At 38.6% G+C, this 22,413-nt stretch overlaps 1 protein-coding gene across 2 annotated transcripts in view; it reads left to right on the plus strand.

The window, feature by feature from the left end:
- The first annotated feature begins 1,935 nt into the window (after window positions 1-1,935).
- UGT8 (UDP glycosyltransferase 8) overlaps window positions 1,936-22,413 on the plus strand; it is a 92,505-nt gene continuing 72,027 nt past the window's right edge. The window contains exon 1 of one of the 2 annotated variants that reach the window (XM_030798621.1): window positions 1,936-1,978. The gene's annotated coding sequence lies outside the window, so the exon portion shown is untranslated. Of the gene's footprint in view, window positions 1,979-2,271; window positions 2,809-22,413 lie in introns of those variants that run through there. The other variant, XM_003269323.3, reaches the window with a different exon arrangement.

Consider the following 22,413-nt stretch of genomic DNA (forward strand, 5'->3'; position numbering starts at 1 on the left):
GAGTATAGATAAGGTCCATTGTCCACAGAGACAAGACAGGCTGTTAACATTCTCCTTTAACTTGAGTGTAAGGGGGGATCACACTTTGCAGAAACTTTAAGAGGATTTTAAAATTTCTATCAATGCTACTATTAAGTTACACTTGATTTCATTAATTCCTTCTTCAAATTCTAGGGAGTCTGATCCCAGAGTTAATGGTGAATGATTACAAAGCTTATATAATATCTCACATATGGTCGTTTATATTTCCCAATAAAGTTATATGGGGTGAATAATTATAACAAGTATTTCTGAAAAAAATAACAGTTGAGAATATTGATATATATGGTCCACAGAAATAATGAGGGAATTTTAATACCATACTCCACATTGGCTGAAGCTTTCTCACTGCAGGCTATGCTTTCCCATTCAACATTCTATAAACTAAAAATGACAGGGAGAATCTTGTTTAATCTGGATGACACCTTGAAGGATGCATTAAATATGGAAAATATGCATCCTTCCTTAAAGAGAAGTAGCAAATGTTTTCATTATTCATTTATTCAACCATTTAGTCAATAATGTTAACAATTAAAGGTGGGAGCATTAAAAAAAGGAAAAGTGGGGTGGGGTGGTGAAGTGAACCTCACTGATTTCTTGCTTTTATCATTTCAGACTCCAAAAGTGTATTTCAACTATTGATACGATGATTGACTAAACTTGTTTTACATTATGGAACACCCTTGCTGTGTAGAGCTGTGAGAAATTCAATGATCAGTATTTAACATGGACAACAATAGATCGATCAGAGAAACAATAAACATGGACATATCTACACATAATATATACTCCTCTATCCAAAAATCTGACAAAAACCTTACACAATGGTCAGTTTACACCATTTTAAGGACAAGGATGTGGCGAAACAATTTTAAACATTTTTATAAAATAAAAGAAAAAAGTTGTTTTAATTGCAAATGATCAAGTTTTTACCAAGAATTTACATATGCATCATCAAACAGTAGCTTGAAACTGAAGCTTGACCCTTGAGAAATAAAGCTTTTAAAGTAAATGTCTAAGTTCTCTTTTCTTTATTATGTTACATTTCATTTACTTTAGGTTTTCTAGTGCGATTTAAATAAGAAATAGAGAGTATGATAATCAGGTATAAAGGCTGTGAAAATATTCCCTGCATTTTGCACAGGGAATATGTTCAAATTCCTAATCTGCAAAGAAGAAAAGTGCATTTTCTTTTTTGAAATGGCATTTGAAGATCTCTCCATCGGTGAACATTCTTGAGCATACGGATTTTACAATAACAGCAGTTATTAGTTTTTTTATTTATCATTAACTGATAACATATACAGTAAAATATAATTTCCGTTTTCTTATCTAAGGGCAGAAAATCCCAACCTATTTCTGAATCTCACTTTGGAACAAGGACAGAATGATCTGACATGGCATTTTTGATTTCCAACGTTTAAACGCATAACGTTTGTGTGCTATGGCAGCATCTTAGCTTCTGGAATTTATGCTCGACATGAAACATAAACAATAAACAATTCAGTTCACGTTATATATATATATGATATATATATGATATATATATGATATATATATAAAATATCTTACACACACGCACACTCTAAGACTTTCTCGGTTTTCATGAAACTCACAATCTACCTCAGGCGCTCAAAGACAGTCGGCCTCTCAGGTCTGAGGCGCCACAGAGAGACTTCCTTGGGCACAATTGCTTGCTGGACAAGACGCCAACTTGGCAAGGTTATGGGGCTGGCAAAGGCAGATTCGTCAGAATAAAGTCGCCACAGGCTCAACCAGGAAAAGCATGAATGGCCCTTTCAGCAGGAGCTTGAGAGGAGGGATGTTAATTCAGCCCAGCAACCCTATTTACTTTTTTTCAAGATCCCCAAACTCGCGTTTTTTAACGCTTTCCGCTTCAAGAGAGCCAGAATTGAAGCCTGGGTTGGCGGCAGTGCAGGTACCTACTCACCTAAGCATCCCTCTCTTAATTTTCCTAACTCCTCCACCCACTTGCCCAAGTATAACTTTTGAACGGATTCAGCATGAGTGAGGCAGGAAAGGTAGGAAGATGAGAAAAGGCGCGATATCAACAAGCAGAGCTTACTGAGCCGCCTTGATGATAAAAGGCGGGCACAAGGACTACGTGGGTGGTGGCAGAAAGGACGCGGGACACGCCTCGCAGAGAGGGAAGAGTGGGCGGGGCCACGTGCCGGTGTCAGAGTTCGCAACTCGAGCGCCCAGAGGGCTCGCGAAAAGTCCCAGCCTGCAAGCCAACCGCGCTCAGCGGGCGACTGGCCGGATCCCAGCGTGCTGCCCCTCGCCCAGCCTGCGAGCGCGTGGTACGAAGGCGCGTCTGCATCCATGCCCCAGCCGGGGGAGCTGGAGGCGCTCGCAGTCAGAGGCGAGTGATGCTAGGCTGAGCGCGTGGCGGCCAGTGTCGTGCCCCGCTGAGCCAAGTACGGAAGGACAGCGGCGCGCTCCAGCTCTGCTCGCCGCGCGCAGGGCGGGGCGCGGCTGGGGGGCGGGGGGCCTGGCCGCCCGCTGGGAGCTGTGGACGAGCAGGCGCGCCGCGGACCCGAGGGAGAACACGGTTAAAGCATTGCTATCAACTGTGAACCCAGAGAGCCCTCCTTAGCCAACACGCTAACTCCGAAGCCTCCCTTACGTCTCCGAACCACCGAAGGCGGCGACACCTGATTCAGCGCACAAACACAGGTCCCTTCTGTCCCGGATACAATTACGCGGCAGACACACACTCAAACTCGCGCGGGGCAGCCAAGAGACGAGGTGAGCGGAGGGACCACGCCGTTCCAGCGGGCGGAAGGGGGGCGGGCTGGGTGGAGGAGAGGGGCGTTGTTTGCTCCCTGAGGTGAGTGCCGGGTGAATGGCTGCTATCCAGGGGCGGGGGTGGGGGGCGGTAAGAATTAGAAAGCACAGATAGGGTTGGGCTGCGGAAGTTAGAAGTGGTTAGTGGAGGTTGGCGGGGTAGGGAGAAAGGCTAGGGGTTGAGGGGAATGTGAAGGAGATCTTTTTAGGCTGGTCCCTGATAGCGCCAGCAATCCTGTTTCTCCCATATGGCATCCGTTCGAGGGTTCTCTCGCGTTTGTGCGCCCAAGGCAGAGGGAGGGTATAACGGGGAGGCGATTCGGCCGAGGACCTTGTACTTGACCCCTGAAGGGATGGGCACCGCCGAGCCCAGAGGCCGGAGCCAGCTGCCAGGGCAGGGATGGAGGTGGGGGACCAGGAGGAGCTTCGGGACCTCTTCAACTCCCCTTTACTCCGTCTTCCCCCAGAGGAGGAACAAGAGCGGGATGTGTTGGGGGTGGGGAATGTCTTGGGGCTGTACAAGCTCGCTGAGACTTTTCGGGGCCCGCCGTTTCCGCGTGCCCGCGCGACCCTCGACAATGGACAGTGTACAGTGGTGGCAGGGTTTCACGGGTCCCTGCGCCGATTTGGGAATGGTACGGGGTGCCCTTGCATTAGAGAAGCCTGTGCGGGCCCCCGGGATTAGAGAAGAGGTGAGCGCCTGCGGGCGGGGAGAGAAGGACGCGCTGCTGGCAAAAAGAAGGGCGCCGTCCATGGACTGGAGGAGCGGCGAGGGAGCCTGGGACGTGTGTTTTGGATTTGAAGGAGGAAAACCGCATCGGAGAGTGCAAGTAGATGCAGTGCGTCGGGGCAAAAGGACAATCCGAGGAGGCGGGCGGGGTACCCAATCTCTATATTGCAAACTCGCTGGTTTAATTGAGGGTTTATAAAATTGAGTACGGTAAACCTGCCATTGTGCAGCACTTCCTTAGGAAAGGAATAGCCTCTGTACCTGTACTGCGAGTTCCCATCACCTTTCAGCATCAAGGCGGGGAGAAGAGAGAAGGTAAAGAACTTCTGTGAGAGTTCTGAGAACTAACGCGAATGGCTGGATTGCGGTAACTAGGCGTACTCAGCAGAAAATGTCGCCAAGGGAAGGAGTGGGTGGCGGTATCAAACCAGGCGTGCTCTGGAGAATCACCTTTATTCTGAGCCAGTGTTAGCAATGACGATAGAGTCTTTTATTTCTGGGGGTCCTATTGGTAAAAATTAGAAAAAAACCACACTACTCCAAATACTCCAAAAATCTTCAGTCCCCTCAGGCTGTCACCTTGTACTACCAGTTTTTCAGTATCAATGACGTGAATGTTAGGCAGTTTGGCTAGATGCCAAATTGTTGTTATCATTTCTGATAATTTCATGTTCAAAAACGTCTATATTCACTCAGAATTGGCGTGCTTCTGACGTATCCCCAGAAAAAAATGACCACCATTTGAAGGAAGGACAGAAAGTGCCCTTTTTTCTTTTCTTTTTTAAAAACTTTTATTTTAGGTTTTGGGGTACATGTGAAGGGTTGTTACATAGGTAAACACATGTCACAGGGGTTTGTTTTACATATTATTTCATCACTCAGTTAAGCCCAGTACCCAATAGTTATCCTTAACCAATATTTTAAGTGTTAAGAGTAACCATACTTTGTCCCCAGGAGATTTTAAGATTAGAGTCATGCATCTTAATATTATATGGTAAAGGAGACCAGAACTTTGTGTTACTTGAATTAAATCTTAGCCAGCTTAGTTTTCTCCTATAGAAACTATCTCTTGATGGTTTGAGGTTTTGCTTTAGGAATGTGTCTGTGTTCAGCAACTATTCTAGATAATGCCAGAGAAAAACACTCTAGTATTGTATGATTTGCCTGCCACCTACAAGGTTAAGTTGACATCTAGTGTTGTGTGACTTAGTATTATACAGGTATTTAAAAACTACAATAAAGCATAGTGCCCCGATAGTTAGTAAAGGCTTGATACTCTATTAGGAGGTTGGGGATAACTGAGCAGAAACTATACTTCTGACTTTTTCCAGGTAATACTACTATACAGATTCAAACTCTTTTTAAATCTAAGATTTCCAGAGGACTATGCTTGTTGTATTTAAGTTTGTTACGCATCTTAGAATAAATAAACCAATGCAGTAAATAAAGATGCTTATGACAATTTTTTTGGATAAAAACTACTTTTTGTTTAAAGATTTTGACAGTTTACATTTCCCAGTAATTTAAATTAAAACATTTTATTGCACCTTATGAACAACTATCAGCCTTCATTACTATTTAAATATTGCTAAAAATCCCACCTTCAATCCTCAAATGCTATTTAGAATCATGCACCTGTTTATCAAATAATATCAATTTGTTGCTTTTTAATTCATACTAAGATTTTCCAACATACACCTGGGAATTTCTAAGATATCCTTGGAGAGTGAGAACTTTTGGTTATTTATGCAAGATATAATCTCTCATTTATTTGACATCATCTGCATTGGTACTTATTTACATAAGCACATTTTCTAGGTAGCTGACTCTTCACACCGTTTATTACTGAAACTTAAAAAAAAAGAGCCATTATAACCCACAAGCAATTTCTAAATCTTACTGTCTTCCTTGTTCCCTTGGAGAATATTGGATATAAGTTATTCTTTCTTGTTGGGTTGTCTTTATGAATTCATAAAGAATTGAATAGTGCTATTCGCTGAGGTGTATAGAGCTGTTTTTGTTTATAGTAAATGGTCTCAGCCTGCTGGGTTGAAATACTAGGATGGAGACAGAAGTACCATGCTTCTTTTTATGTTTTGTTTTTTTTTTTTCTGGATCCTCTTTCTGTTATGGGCTATCACTTTCTGTTGCTGTCAGACTGAGTGGGCCCTGCTGCTATATTATCTGTTGTCTTTTTTTCCATTAAATGATGTGGGCTATTGCCTGAGTGTAAATCCTGTAGACTTTGTGACAGACACTTTCTGTTTACGTGCTTTATTTGTGGTTTGGACCGTGAGCTGAAATGTTTAGGTTTCCAGAAGGGTGACCTCTATATAAAAGGTTTTAATGTACCTTTTATAGAAAAAATTTGTGTATGAGATCTTTAGGAGGGTGTCTTAATTTCAGACAGTTCAGTCTTCTGGAAAATCTTGGTGTTTCTGAGAAACTGAAGCAGCCTTTAAAGAAAAGTTTACTTTTTTATGACAGGCCAGATTGTCTTTGTTCAGGAATATGTATACTAGAATATTTTACATATTACTTTCTGCCATTGAAACTTACTAACTATAATGTAGTGTAGTTAATATTTTTCTACCTTGGAAGTCCAGAATAAGAAGTATGATTTGAGAATCCTGCTAACCATACTTGAGGTTACATGAATTATTTAAATATTATTTTGCAAATCTACTTATGGAGGAGGTACATAATCAAATAATATGATTAAATGGTTTAATTTGATCTTGAAAACAGTGGTAATCATATCTCCTTAATCTGAAGCATTTCACAAACACTCATTCTTTTATTCAACAAGTATTTGTTAAAAGCATACTGTGTGCCAAGCACTGTGCTCTGGGGATGTGCATACAATTAAGGCCCTGGGAGGGCTCTAGGTTTAAAAGGGGGAGACAAGGAGGAAACAGGCTCTTTTCAATATCTACAGTATAGTGCTGGCTGTTCTGTAAGTGGCGTGATAAAGATACACACACAGTACCCTGAGCAGAAATTTGGAAGTGGTCAATTCTTTGTGGGGACAGGAGATTTGAGAGTTTCTTAGAGGGTGACATAAAAGATGAATCACTGGAGGCAGGAGCAAGATCATGGAGGGCTGTTTGCCATCCTCAGGAGTATGGACTTTTTTCAGTTCAAGGTTGTTTTAAACAGAGGAGCTATGTGATGAGAAAACAGCTCTTACAGCAATCTAGAAGGATGGATCTGAGGAATGTGAGATTTGAATGGTAGTTTAGAAGATATTGGGGTGGCTTTGGTAAGAGAGTTTGAGGTCCTTGTACCAAAGTGTTGGCAGTGGGATGAAAAAAAGGGGTTTGGTTACAATGATATTCAGGTGGTAGAACCTCTAAGATTAGGTGACCAATTTGGTTGGAGGATTGGGAGTGGGTGGTATAGGAGGATGGGATAGGAACTTAAAAGGAGATCTAGATTTGAGAGCAAGAGTGATAGAGTTCAGTTTTAGACATGTAGAACATGAAGTGCTTATAGAAAATCGAACTGGAGATGTGTGTCCAGTGAATCATTGTATGTGAGTTCTGACCACAGAGGTCCTGGGCTAGAAAGGCAGGTAGATAAATGGTAGGTAGATAAATGGATAGACACACAGAAACATTTAGGAGTTTTCAGTGTATAGGTAATTATAAACTGTGAAAGTTGATAGGTTTTCCAGGGCAAGTACCAAAAGTTAATAGGGAAACAGAGGCCTCGGGAGATCCTAAAATTTCAGAGTTGGGTAGAGAAATAGGAAGCAATAAAGAAAAATGAGAAGGTACAGAACAAGAGAGGCAAAAGGAGAATTAGGAGGGCGTAACTTTTAAAAGCAGCTGAAAAATGAGAAAATTTCAGAAAGCGAGAAGGTCAGGTACTGAAATGAGGGGGTATTAGACAGTCTCGGTTCCCACGCCCTCTGGAGCCCCGAATAGCTCTGTGACCTTGAGCTCACAATTTAGTTTCATTTCCTCATTTACCAAATGGGGGGAGAAGCACCTACTTTATAGGGCTACTGTGAGGATCAGATGAGATAAAATCTGTCAAGCACAATGCCTGGAAGGTTACTCGTTTGTGTTTAACAAATGCTACCTGTTTTATGGAAACCAGGACTTGGATTTGTGATTAGAAGGGCCGTAGTGATTTTTGCTTTCACAAGTACTTGCTCTCAGAATTCACAGAGAGTGATTGAAAATATATTTTTAAGATGAAAATTTGATCATACTTTTGACTTTTTTGGTTAGAAGCCAGTAGAATAGCAGCCATTGAAAGTTTTGAAGGGAGCAGAGGGAGCCAACTGAACAAAAGTCCTTAAAGAGAGAGTGGAAGTTTCCTCAAGAGCGTTGCAGAGATGTTGGGTTCCCCAGGACAATCCATGCTTCCACCAGTTGGGAGGGTCTGGTGGCATATACATTGTGTTTAAAAAAGCACCTGGTAATTAAACCTACAGTTTTCTAATGTCTTGTTTAAAGTACTCTTAGTATTTTAAGTGTGTTCTAGTTCCTTAGGTAATCTATAAGGACATTGATTATACATTTTAGTATTAGCTGAAAACAAACTCAGAAAACAATACAGATGATTTCAAAATTTAACAAAATGTAATTTAATATTTGATGATTCCGAAGGCACATCTGTACCTCATAGGGTCTTAAAAATCAACACGTGAAAAATAATTATTAGCCTGTGTAATAGGGGAAGGACTGATTTGTAGAGGTTTGTTTGCTTTTTTTTTTTCCAATTTAGACTACTATGGTAATATTTAAATATACCTAGTTTTTTCCTAGGATTTTCTGTTTGGATGAAGTGATGCTTTATATTAGAGATGAATAAACATTTTAAATTAGATTTCTATTTTAATATGTATATAAATTTTTTACTCTGTAATTACTGCATAATTTGAGAAAATGTTTACATCTAGGCACTGGTTTGGGACTCAACCAACAATTGCACATAGTGCATATTGTTTACTAATTGGCTATAAGGCATATAATAAAAATTTGTTGTCCCAATACATGTTTGTTGAATAAAACAAAATTAGATATTCCATATTTTTAAGATGAAATGAATTTTATATCTATAGTTTTAATATTTGATCATGTTCGTTACCTGAAAATCGCTAGCCATACTTTTCATTATCAGCACCTCTCTATTTTGCAGTTGTGTTTCAGTGCTTTTCTTTTTTTCCCACTGTGCTTAGTCCTTCATTATTTGTGGTCCTGTTATTTGTAAAGCATAGTAATCTAAGCAGGTGATTTTCAGTTTAGGATTTCTTTTAGTTCCATGTTGTATATTCACCAACTCAGTTTTAGACTATATATTGTCATGCTCAGCATTCCCTTACAGAGATAACAGATGCGAAGTTGAAATTGACTTATACAGAATGCCACACTTAGGTAAGTATTTAGGAGTGCATAGCCAAAATAAAAATGGTACCTTTGGTTTATGAATGGCAGGGCATCTAGGACAGTGTAGGTCAGTTTGTATTCTCTGGATGGACATTTATGTAAATATTAAAACATTTAGATTAGATAGAAAGATGTATAGTAGGAACATTTCAGAGATACTGTTTTCTTGTAGCATTGTACTATTTATCTGAAGTTTTAATTTGGAATAATCACTATATTGATTTTATTTTGAAGGTATAATCTATTTCCATTGACTTGATATAAATAACAGAAATGCATCTGCAAGGAGTCAAGTTCATTAAAGAAATTTACATTCATATCTGATTTGGTAAATATTTGCTTGATTTGGGAATATTATACAACAAAATATTTGTGAAATCATTTTTTACTTTTTAATTGTTTTGAAGAAATTTAATACTCAAAATATTTCAAGACACAAAATCATGACTTTTTAGTTATTACACTAAGCTATAACTTGCTTTAATAAATAAAAATTATGGGGCTAATTTTCTTCCAAGTGAAACATTAAGTTTAAATAATGTGCACATGAATTTACAAAGTAGAATCAAGTGTGCAAATATGCTATATGTTCTGTAATAGCTTCCTGAAAAGCTGTATATAAACTCAGCTTTTTTTTTTTTTTTTAAGTTTCAATGCTTTTTATTTATAAAACCATTCTGGACACATATTATTTGCCAGCCATTATTCTAGGTGTTTGCGGAGGGAGGGAGGGAGGGAGGGAGGGAAGGAGAGAGAGAGAAAGACAGTGGGGAGAGACAGAGTAGGGGGATGGAGAGAGAGAGAGGAAGGAAGGAAGGAAAAAGAGAGAAGGGAAGAAAAGAGAAAGAAGAGGAAGAGGAAGAAGAAGAGAAGGAAGGGAGGGAGGGAGGAAGGAAGGAAAGGGAGGGAGGAAGGAAGGAAGGGAGGGAGGAAGGAAGGAAAGGGAGGGAGGGAGGAAGGAAGGAAAGGGAGCATAAACTCAGCTTTTATAAGTTAAGTCGCATTTACAGAATTTAAGAAAATAGGGCAAACATTTAACACTTCTTAAATATTAAGTGATGGGCATACAGATGTTTGTTATGTTAATCTTTGTATTTTTCTGTATGTTAGAAATAGTTTACAGAAAAAAATTGTGGTTAGTGACATTAAAGCACATTATATATTAAATATTCTCAGGGACTTTGAAATTTAAAGCAATATCAACATGCAATTTACCATAGAAAAAATCCTATTCTGATTTTATTAATACCTGCTTTGCAAATTCAAAATTTTTAATGGGTTTAATTAAGCAGACACACACACAACAACAACAACAACAAACTTGGACACACTTCTGTAACACATCTTGAATATAGTCTCATCTGTTGGAATTTTTTAAACTTCTACACTTAAGTCTTAATCTGATTCTCCCTCATCCTCATAATATTCATTATTCAGAGGAGAGGCATCAACAGGAAGAATTCAATTTTACTTAAATAAAACTTTTTTACTAGCAACGGAATGAGTGATTCAGTGGTGGTGTCTTCCTGCTTTGAGAGAGCTGCTCTAAGACTAGGCAGTTATTGCTCCGCAGCAGGCCCTTCCTCTGGGTTCTCTTTATGAAGAAGGCCCTTGTGTTTTACATAGATTTTGCATTTGTGCTGCTGTCCCTATTGAGTTGTTCTCATCAAGCCATTCTGGGGAGCAGCTCTTAGGGGAAAACTAGTCAAACAGGTTTGCCTGTCTATTCAAAAGGAGGGAAGAATGGTCAAATGTATGGATAAAGGCCAAGAGTAAAACTGTTTTAAGGAATATTCATGCTAATCACTGACTCTTGGTTTTGAAAATACTTTGTAGACATTTGTGAGAATGTATCTTAATGGAGATAAAGTGAGAGAGAAACTGGAAGGGGAAGTAAGTTAGAAGCAGGGGATAAGGACAAGATGGGGAGAAGGAAGGGAAAAACAATGGAGGGAAAAAAAAGCTCAAGAAGAAAAGAATAGTGTTTCAGTGTCACATCTGGGCTTTATGTAAACTGGGTGTGTTATAGCAGGAAACCATGGTATTGATCTGAGAAGGAATTTAATTAAAACAAACAAAAAAACCCCACATGCCTGTGGTCCTCAATGTCCAAAATAAGGAACATCTTGCCAGGGCAGGGCTGAAGTTTACTAGGAATATTGGTGGGAAAATGTTATAGTTAACCATCTCTGACACTAATCTTATATTAGAGATACTACTTGGTCTCCCCTAGTAAAGTGTTAGAGTCATACAGCTTTATTGTAGTTTGCAAATCTATTACACATATATTTCTACTGTTTAGTCCTCATTCTGCCCCTGAAGCATAGCCCTATAGGTAGTAGCATTTTACAGCTCATAACTTGATAGAGTCCCAAGTAACCTTTTGAAGTCAAAATGACAATCCAGTCCGGGGAATTTGATGTTAAAACTAAAGCTTCTTGCCTAGAACAGGTTCTTGAACTATAGCTCACCACCTGGCTCGTGTTCTGGGAATGCTGAACCTTGATCCCACTGAAATTACCTTTAAGTAGTCTCTCTGTAGTCCTCAGTAATCTCCTCCTTTGCTCCATGCTTCTTCCCTGCTCCTTGAGAGTTCCTTCCACTTTCTCATCTGTAATGATAACTCCCCATCTGATCTTTGGTTGTGCCTCTTCTTCCTTCCTGGAATTTTTATTAACATCTTTTGTCTCAGCAACTCTCCTTTTCTCTATTCTCACTCCTTTGGTGTAGTTATTCATGCTCATAGACTGGATTTTTATTTATATATAGATGATTCAAAAATCTGTATTTCTAATTGTGATTTCTTCTATACTCTCAAGAGCTTAGAGTTCCCAGCTCAACTTCCTAACTCAGATCTGGCATCCCCATTTGCCTCAGTCTTCAAAGACAGATTTTGGTGTTGTGGAATTCACTCTTTTTTACCCTTTTTATCTAATCTATTCCTAATTTGATCACTATGTCCTTCATGAAGACCTTCTTCCCTTGCCTGAGTCTTTCCATTCACCTCCTGATGTCTTGGTGTAGTCCCACATCACTTCTTCACCAATGGTACTAAATGACTCATTTTCACCATTACCTGGGCCTTCCATTACCTCTTACTGCCCATAACCATCAGTCACTTGTCCTTACTGACCCACTTGCCTTCTTTGAGTGTGATTTGACTATGCGTTTATTTTCACATGGGGATCCAAAATTTTTAGAGTGGCTTTCGAGGCTTTCTATTTTCTAGCTGCTTTCTGATCAGACTTATTTATTTTCTCATACTGCTCAATGGGATTCTATTCTGTTTACCCACTGGGGCATTCATTTCAGGATATCCCCCCGCTTGAGATGTCCTGCCTTTTTTTTCTTCTGCACTTCCAAATTCTCACCCAAGGTTTTGACACTCAAGTCCCACCTCAGACTGTGGCTTCCCAGTCTCTGTCACTTTTCTGTGACTTTGATTTGTACATACATTGATGTTAGCAATTAGGTTTCATTCTCCCTCTAAGAAGAGTATGAACTCTTAGAGGGTGGAGTCTCTTGTCTCCTCATATACCTTGGACAAACACTATTGATCAGAGAGAAGATATTCAAATATGATTGAATGGTATCTTTAGTTTGTCACGAGGCAGTTAAGGGTAAGTTTCCTAATTTTCTATACGTATTCTGATTTTTTCCTGTTGTTTTTTCCAGAACTGCATCATTCAAACTTGAAACATTCCCCTGTTTTTTTTAAACAAGGTGTTCTATATAGGAACAACATATCTTATAGGGATTGCTACATTATTTAGTCACAATGGAAAAAAAAGTTTGATATATAGAAAGATTATATAATAGTTCCATGGAACTCTACTATAAAATTATAATGGTTTAGTAAGTTTTCTTTTTTAAATTTACCTGGGGCTTCTAATAGATGGATGTTCTTTCACAACTAATTCTAGGTAATGCTAATAAAAGAAAATAATCACGGTGATAATTAACTGTATTTAGTTTTTATTTTGTATTTACATTTCAATGTAAGTATGCCTAATGTCATGAAACGATAGTTGGAGAAAATAATGATTATATGCATGAGGAAGATAACTTAGGAAGCATTCTAATTGTCCAACTCCCCACTTCCCCATAGACCTTTTATAGCAATTAAATCAAAGCACCAGCCCATGAATAATTCTTTTTTCCATTCTTTGTGCCTATTTCCTCCTTTGATAATTGCTGAATTCTTCTGGTCAGAATATCTCCCTTTCCATCTCCCTCTGAGCAGAGCAATAGGAATAGGAATAGGAATAGGAATATATTTTAAGCCAGGTGAAGTGGTGCAGGTCTGAGGTCCAGCTACTCTGGTGGCTGAGATGGGAGGATTGCTTGAGGTCAGGAGTTGAGGCTCAGGCTGTAGTGTGCTGTGGAGATCATGCCTGTGAATAGCCACTGCACTCCAGCCTGGGCAACACAGTGAGAACTTGTCTCTTAAAAAAAGAATACATTTTAAGAAAATTCCTCAGCTAAAGTAAAAAGAAAAAAAAAAGAGATAAGCTAGGTAAGATTATTAATCAGAAGTAATGCTTGTCTGTTTAATTTGCCAGTTTTAAATAATTCTTGAAGGCATTTGAGAGGTCATTATATTCTTTTAATCAGTTAGACTTTATCTGAATATATGCTTTGAATATACTTTTTCTTCAAACTTCTAAACTATGTGCCATATACAGAAACAAGGTCCTCTTGCTGTCCTGCTTTCTCCTTGCTTTTTTTCTCTCCCTTCTGCTTTTCTGGAGATAATTTTTCTGTCTCTTTTAGGGAAGTCAGAGGAGCAATCCTAGTGATTGCCTTTACAAATTTGTGTGGGGGAGGGATTGGATAGAGTGGAAATGGGATAGGCATCTGTCCATCACTAGGATTTGGTTGTCCAGCCTCTATATGGGATCTAAATGCTTTATACTTTTGACCATTATTTTTGCCAGCAAAAATGATGTAGCTTATTTTAATACTACTTAAATGCAGTCCTGTCCTTATTCTACCCCTACTACTCCCTCCAACGGGAGACTGAAGGGGAGACATTTTGAACCAGACATGTTGATTTCCTGGTGGCCTGTACAGTGAGTATTTGTAACATTTAGAGTTAATTCAGTCATTCATTTAATAATTAACCTAATATATGCTAGAAATCTTCTGTCTTAGAGCCAAAATGTATTGTAATTTTTTCATAGTCTAAGTATCTAAGGCTTTACAGTATAAAAGTTTAATAAAGTCATGACCAAGGCTTTACAAAGACTGCTATTTTGATTCATGTATCACAGAATTCAATAAAAAGTCAAACTATTATCTGACATATGGCAGTGACAACTTTGGAGGGTGTTTATATGGTACAGATAGAAGATGCTGGATTAGGACCTAGGAAACCTGAATGCTAGTTCCGACTCTGCCAGCGAATAGCTGAACTAGCTGTGTAATGCAAAGACAACCACCCCATAGAGACTTTGCCCCTTTCTCTACAAATGAGGGGTTTGAAATCACCTATCTTTAGTTTTTAAATTGCGACTCATTTATTTAATGGAAATATATGGTTTTTAAAATTTTGGTATCATTTTGGCACAAACATATTGTGTCAATGTTTAAATATATTTATCTTATTTTCACAAGACAATGGCAATGATATACAAGAGACTTTCTCTGGACTTGCCTCATTGTGGTGAATATCTGTTATAATCATAGAAACTTAGAAGACACAAAATTGTACATTCTTACCTGCTAGTAAAGGAACATCAAAGAAATTCATTCTGATTTTCTGCAGAAACTATCAAAATTTTTCCACGTCTGGGGATTAAGATAACTGCCGTTTTTTATCTAATACTCAACCTATTTAATACAACCTTGTTCTAGTGATGATGGTAGAATTTTATAAAATAGGGAAGTTTGTTATTTGTTCACCTGTGAAGACCTTCAAGGAATTGAATAGGAAAATACCTAGAGTTTTGTTTCTTGTTCTGATTTGCTTGTTTGTCTTTGGCCAATTTTGTCCTGAAAACATGTTTGAGACATTACATGAAAATTTATTTTGTGACTCTTAATATAAATGTTAAAAATACATTTAAACTAGTGATAGTAAAGAAAGGATATCTTAATTAGTGGGGGAAATAATGCCATGAGCTTTTGTGATTCTACAACATTACTGTAGCCTTAAGAATCTCTAGTAATGTTGTATTGAAAAGCTGTTTCTCCTACATGTGAATATGTTTCATTGCAGGAGAAGATGAAAATTTGATCTGGATATTCTCCAGATTCACTTGCTGTATTCTACTAATTAAAATCCCAGTAAAAGAGAATTATGAAGAGTCCTAACAAAACATTTTAAAATGTCAATCACTGTTTTGTATTTTTTTTAAATAAAATGTATACATGTTAGACTGTAAAGCCTCAGATAACCTCAGTTGTATGATTTATGAAACTTTTCTCACTTCTGTAAAGATGGGATCAGAATCAAAACAAATAATTTCCATATTGTTTGCTGAATGTTTATCACATGATGCAGATGCGTGGAGATAACTGTACCAGGCTAGTCTTGGGGAATTGCAGAAATAGAAACCCACATCTCATTCTGTAGGATAAGATAGCCATATATATCCATATATATATATATATATATACACATACACACACACACATAGATATTAGATAGATATATATAATATCTAATTATTATATATTAGATATATATATGTAATAAGATAGCCATATATATCCATGTATATATATACACACACATAGATATTAGAAGACAGGAGGTGGAGCTAAGATGGCCGAATAGGAACAGCTCCGGTCTACAGCTCCCAGCGTGAGCGATGCAGAAGACGGGTGATTTCTGCATTTCCATCTGAGCTTTGAAGAGAGTAGTGGTTCTCCCAGCACACAGCTGGAGATCTGAGAACGGGCAGACTGCCTCCTAAAGTGGGACCCTGACTCCCGAGCAGCCTAACTGGGAGGCACCCCCCAGTAGGGACAGACTGACACCTCACTCGGCCGGGTTCTTCTCTGAGACAAAACTTCCAGAGGAACGATCAGACAGCTGAATTTGCAGTTCACAAAAATCCGCTGTTCTGCAGCCACCGCTGCTGACACCCAGCCAAAGAGGGTCTGGAGTGGACCTCTAGCAAACTCCAACAGACTTGCAGCTGAGGGTCCTGTCTGTTAGAAGGAAAACTAACAAACAGAAAGGACACCCACACCAAAAACCCATCTGTACATCACCATCATCAAAGACCAAAAGTAGAAAAAACTACAAAGATGGGGAGAAAACAGAGCAGAAAAACTGGAAACTCTAAAAAGCCGAGCGCCTCTCCTCCTCCAAAGGAACGTAGTTCCTTACCAGCAGCAGAACAAAGCTGGACGGAGAACAACTTTGACGAGTTGAGAGAAGAAGGCTTCAGACGATCAAACTACTCTGAGCTACAGGAGGAAACTCAAACCAATGGCAAAGAAGTTAAAAACTTTGAAAAAAATTAGACAAATGTTTAACTAAAATAACCAATGCAGAGAAGTGCTTAAAGGAGCTGATGGAGCTGAAAGCCAAGTTTCGAGAACTACGTGAAGACTGCAGAAGCCTCAATAGCTGATGCGATCAACTGGAAGAAAGGGTATCAGTGATGGAAGATGAATGAAATGAAGCGAGAAGAGAAGTTTAGAGAAAAAAGAATAAAAAGAAACGAACAAAGCCTCCAAGAAATATGGGACCATGTGAAAAGACCAAACCTACGTCTGATTGGTGTACCTGAAAGTGACAAGGAGAATGGAACCAAGTTGGAAAACACTCTGCAAGATATTATCCAGGAGAACTTCCCCAATCTAGCAAGGCAGGCCAACATTCAGATTCAGGAAATACAGAGAACGCCACAAAGATACTCCTCAAGAAGAGCAACTCCAAGACACATAATTGTCAGATTCACCAAAATTGAAATGAAGGAAAAAATGTTAAGGGCAGCCAGAGAGAAAGGTCGGGTTACCCACAAAGGGAAGCCCATCAGACTAACAGCTGATCTCTTGGCAGAAACTCTACATGACAGAAGAGAGTGGTGGCCAATATTCAACATTCTTAAAGAAAAGAATTTTCAACCCAGAATTTCATATCCAGCCAAACTAAGCTTCATAAGTGAAGGAGAACTAAGATCCTTTACAGACAAGCAAATGCTGAGAGATTTTGTCACCACCAGGCCTGCCCTAAAAGAGCTCCTGAAGGAAGCACTAAACATGGAAAAGAACAACCAGTACCAGCCACTGCAAAAACATGGCAAATTTTAAAGACCATCGAGGCTAGGAAGAAACTGCATCAACTAATGAACAAAATAACCAGCTAACATCATAATGACAGGATCAAATTCACACAAAACAATATTAACTTTAAATGTAAATGGGCTAAATGCTCCAATTAAAAGACACAGACTGGCAAATTGGATAAGGAGACAAGACCCATCAGTGTGCTGTATTCAGGAAACCCATCTCATGTGCAGAGACACACATAGACTCAAAATAAAGGGATGGAGGAAGATCTATCAAGCAAATGGAAAACAAGAAAAGACAGTGGTTGCAATCCTAGTCTCTGATAAAATAGACTTTAAACCAACAAAGATCAAAAGAGACAAAGATGGCCATTACATAATGGTAAAGGGATCAATTAAACAAGAAGAGCTAACTATCCTAAATATATATGCACCCAATACAGGAGCACCCAGATTCATAAAGCAAGTCCTGAGTGATCTACAAAGAGACTTAGACTCCCACACAATAATAATGGGAGATTTTAACACCCCACTGTCAACATTAGACAGATCAACAAGACAGAAAGTTAACAAGGTTACCCAGGAACTGAACTCAGTTCTGCACCAAGCGGACCTAATAGACATCTACAGAACTCTCCACCCCAAATCAACAGAATATACATTCTTTTCAGCACCACACCACACCTATTCCAAAATTGACCACATAGTTGGAAGTAAAGCTCTCCTCAGCAAATATGAAAGAACAGATATTATAACAAACTGTCTGTCAGACCACAGTGCAATCAAACTAGAACTCAGGATTAAGAAACTCACTCAAAACCACTCAACTACATGGAAACTGAACAACCTGCTCCTGAATGACTACTGGGTACATAACAAAATGAAGGCAGAAATAAAGATGTTCTTTGAAACCAACGAGAACAAAGACACAACATACCAGAATCTCTGGGACACATTCAAAGCAGTGTGTAGAGGGAAATTTATAGCACTAAATGCCCACAAGAGAAAGCAGGAAAGATCCAAAATTGACACCCTAACATCACAATTAAAAGAACTAGAAAAGCAAGGGCAAACACATTCAAAAGCTAGCAGAAGGCAAGAAATAACTAAGATCAGAGCAGAACTGAAGGAAATAGAGACACAAAAAGCCTTTCAAAAAGTCAATGAATCCAGGAGCTGGTTTTTTGAAAAGATCAACAAAATTGATAGACTGCTAGCAAAACTAATAAAGAAGAAAAGAGAGAAGAATCAAATAGATGCAATGAAAAATGAAAAAGGGGATATCACCACCGATCCCACAGAAATACAATCTACCATCAGAGAATACTACAAACACCTCTACACAAATAAACTAGAAAATCTAGAAGAAATGGATAAATTCCTCGACAAATACACCCTCCCAAGACTAAACCAGGAAGAAGTTGAATCTTTGAATAGACCAATAACAGGCTCTGAAATAGTGGCAATAATCAATAGCTTACCAATCAAAAAGAGTCCAGGACCTGATGGGTTCACAGCTGAATTCTACCAGAGGTACTACAAGGAGGAACTGGTACCATTCCTTCTGAAACTATTCCAATCAATAGAAAAAGAGGGAATCCTCCCTAACACATTTTATGAGACCAGCATCATCCTGATACCAAAGCCTGGCAGAGACACAACCAAAAAACAGAATTTCAGATCAATATCCTTGATGAACATCGATGCAAAAATCCTCAATAAAATACTGGCAAACCAAATCCAGCAGCACATTCAAAAGCTTATCCACCATGATCAAGTGGGCTTCATCCCTGGGATGCAAGGCTGGTTCAACATACGCAAATCAATAAATGTAATCCAGCATATAAACAGAACCAAAGACAAAAACCACATGATTATCTCAATAGATGCAGAAAAGGCCTTTGACAAAATTCAACAACCCTTCATGCTAAAAACTCTCAATAAATTAGGTATTTATGGGACGTATCTCAAAATAATAAGAGCTATCTATTGCAAACCCACAGCCAATATCATACTGAATGGGCAAAAACTGGAAGCATTCCCTTTGAAAACCGGCACAAGACAGGGATGCCCTCTCTCACCACTCCTATTCAACATAGTGTTGGAAGTTCTGGCCAGGGCAATCAGGCAGGAGAAGGAAATAAATGGTATTCATTTAGGAAAAGAGGAAGTCAAACTGTCCCTGTTTGCAGATGACATAATTGTATATCTAGAAAACCCCATTGTCTCAGCCCAAAATCTCCTCAAGCTGATAAGCAACTTCAGCAAAGTCTCAGGATACAAAATCAATGTACAAAAATCACAAGCATTCTTGTACACCAATAACAGACAAACAGAGAGCCAAATCATGAGTGAACTCCCATTCACAATTGCTTCAAACAGAATAAAATACCTAGGAATCTAACTTACAAGGGATGTGAAGGACCTCTTCAAGGAGAACTACAAACCACTGCTCAATGAAATAAAAGAGGATACAAACAAATGGAAGAACATTCCATGCTCATGGGTTGGAAGAATCAATATTGTGAAAATGGCCATACTGCCCAAGGTAATTTATAGATTCAATGCCATCCCCATCAAGCTACCAATGACTTTCTTCACAGAATTGGAAAAAACTACTTTAAAGTTCATACGGAACCAAAAAAGAGCCCACATCGCCAAGTCAATCCTAAGCCAAAAGAACAAAGCTCAGGCATCATGCTACCTGACTTCAAACTATACTACAAGGCTACAGTAACCAAAACAGCATGGTACTGGTACCAAAACAGAGACATAGAGCAATGGAACAGAACAGAGCCCTCAGAAGTAATGCCACATATCTACAGCTATCTGATCTTTGACAAATCTGACAAAAACAAGCAATGGGGGAAGGATTCCCTATTTAATAAATGGTGCTGGGAAAACTGGCTAGCCATATGTAGAAAGCTGAAACCGGATTCCTTCCTTACACCTTATACAAAAATTAATTCAAGATGGATTAAAGACTTACATGTTAGACCTCAAACCATAAAAACCCTAGAAGAAAACCTTGGCAATACCATTCAGGACATAGGCATGGGCAAGGACTTCATGTCTAAAACATCAAAAGCAATGGCAACAAAAGCCAAAATTGACAAATGGGATCTAATTAAACTCAAGAGCTTCTGCACAGCAAAAGAAACTACCATCAGAGTGAACAGGCACCCTACAAAATGGGAGAAAATTTCGCAACCTACTCATCTGACAAATGGCTAACATCCATAATCTACAATGAACTCAAACAAATATACAAGAAAAAAACAAACAACCCCATCAAAAAGTGGGTGAAGGATATGAACAGACACTTCTCAAAAGAAGACATTTATGAAGCCAACAGACACATGAAAAAATGCTCATCATCACTGGCTGTCAGAGAAATGCAAATCAAAACCACAATGAGATACCATCTCACACCAGTTAGAATGGCCATCATTAAAAAGTCAGGAAACAACAGGTGCTGGAGAGGATGTGGAGAAATAGGAACACTTTTACACTGTTGGTGGGACTGTAAACTAGTTCAACCATTGTGGAAGTCAGTGTGGCAATTCCTCAGGGATCTAGAACTAGAAATACCATTTGACCCAGCCATCCCATTACTGGGTATATATCCAAAGGACTATAAATCATGCTGCTATAAAGACACATGCACACGTATGTTTATTGCGGCACTATTCACAATAGCAAAGACTTGGAACCAACCCAAATGTCCAACAACGATAGAGTGGATTAAGAAAATGTGACACATATACACCATGGAATACTATGCAGTCATAAAAAAGGATGAGTTCATGTCCTTTGTAGGGACATGGTTGAAACTGGAAACCATCATTCTCAGCAGACTGTCGCAAGGACAAGAAAAACCTAACACCGCACGTTCTCATCATAGGTGGGAATTGAACAGTGAGAACACATGGACACGGGAAGGGGAACATCAGACTCCGGGGACTATTGTGGGGTGGGGAGAGGGGGGAGGGACAGCATTAGGAGATATACCTAATGCTAAATGACGAGTTAATGGGTACAGCACACCAACATGGCACATGGATACATATGTAACAAACCTGCACATTGTGCACATGTACCCTGAAAATTAAAGTATAATAATAATTTAAAAAAATAAATAAAAAATAAAAAGATATTAGAAGACACAAAACTGTACATTCTTACCTGTATAATCATAGATACTTGGAAGACATATATTATAGATACTTGGAAGACATATATTATAGATACTTGGAAGACATAGATTCTTACCTGTATAATCATAGATACTTGGAAGACACACATTTACATATATATAAATATGTATACATATATATTTTTAAAATGAGGTATGTGATCAAGACGAAAGTTTTAATACCACTGTTTTCTTTATTAAAAAGGAAAATTGCATTTTTTAAAAATTACAAACTTTTATCCTTATTGTCTAAATTTGGTTTCTGGAACAGAAGCATCAGTGTTACCTGGTAACTTGTTAGAAATGGAAATTCTTGGGCTCATCCCAGGGCTGTAAAATCAGAAACCATGAGGGCAGGCCCCACAGTGTGTGTTTTAACAAGACCTCCAGGTGATTGTGATGCCTGCTGAAGTTTGAGACCAACTTTTCTATGATACCAGATATCTCGTCAATTCACTTTTCTCGCATAATGAAAAGATTCTGATCATCTTAAGGACAAAAGAAAAATTCAGTTTAGATTTTAAAATGCTTTCCAGGTTAGTTTTATAACCTAAACTCGTATCTTATTTTACTTACTAATTGGTTATTGAGGCATCAAGAAATATTCTTAGTTCAGATAAACCCACACATTTCTCAGTTTATTAAAAAAAACAGGGTTGAATTAGTTGTTTATTTTGGTATACTTTGCTATGACATTGTATAAGTGTAGCCTAGATTTTCTTAATTTTTAATCACAGGGAATAAAGGGGAGGAGGATTTAAAAAAGCCAAAAACCCTTAGTCCTAGGCCTCATCCCCAGAAATTCTGATTTGATTGAACTATGTTGTAGATGGCAGGTTTTCAGGCATCTCTATTTTTCCAAAGCTTCCCAGGTGATTATTATGTGCAGTTGGACTATAGCCATGTGTTCAAAGATTGGCCCATCTACCACATATAGGTCCATTAAAAAAATTGCACATTAGATCTATTAGGTTCTTTTATTATTTTAAGCAAATT

Source organism: Nomascus leucogenys, chromosome 18 (genome assembly GCF_006542625.1).
Source record: "Nomascus leucogenys isolate Asia chromosome 18, Asia_NLE_v1, whole genome shotgun sequence".
Taxonomy (NCBI): domain Eukaryota; kingdom Metazoa; phylum Chordata; class Mammalia; order Primates; family Hylobatidae; genus Nomascus; species Nomascus leucogenys.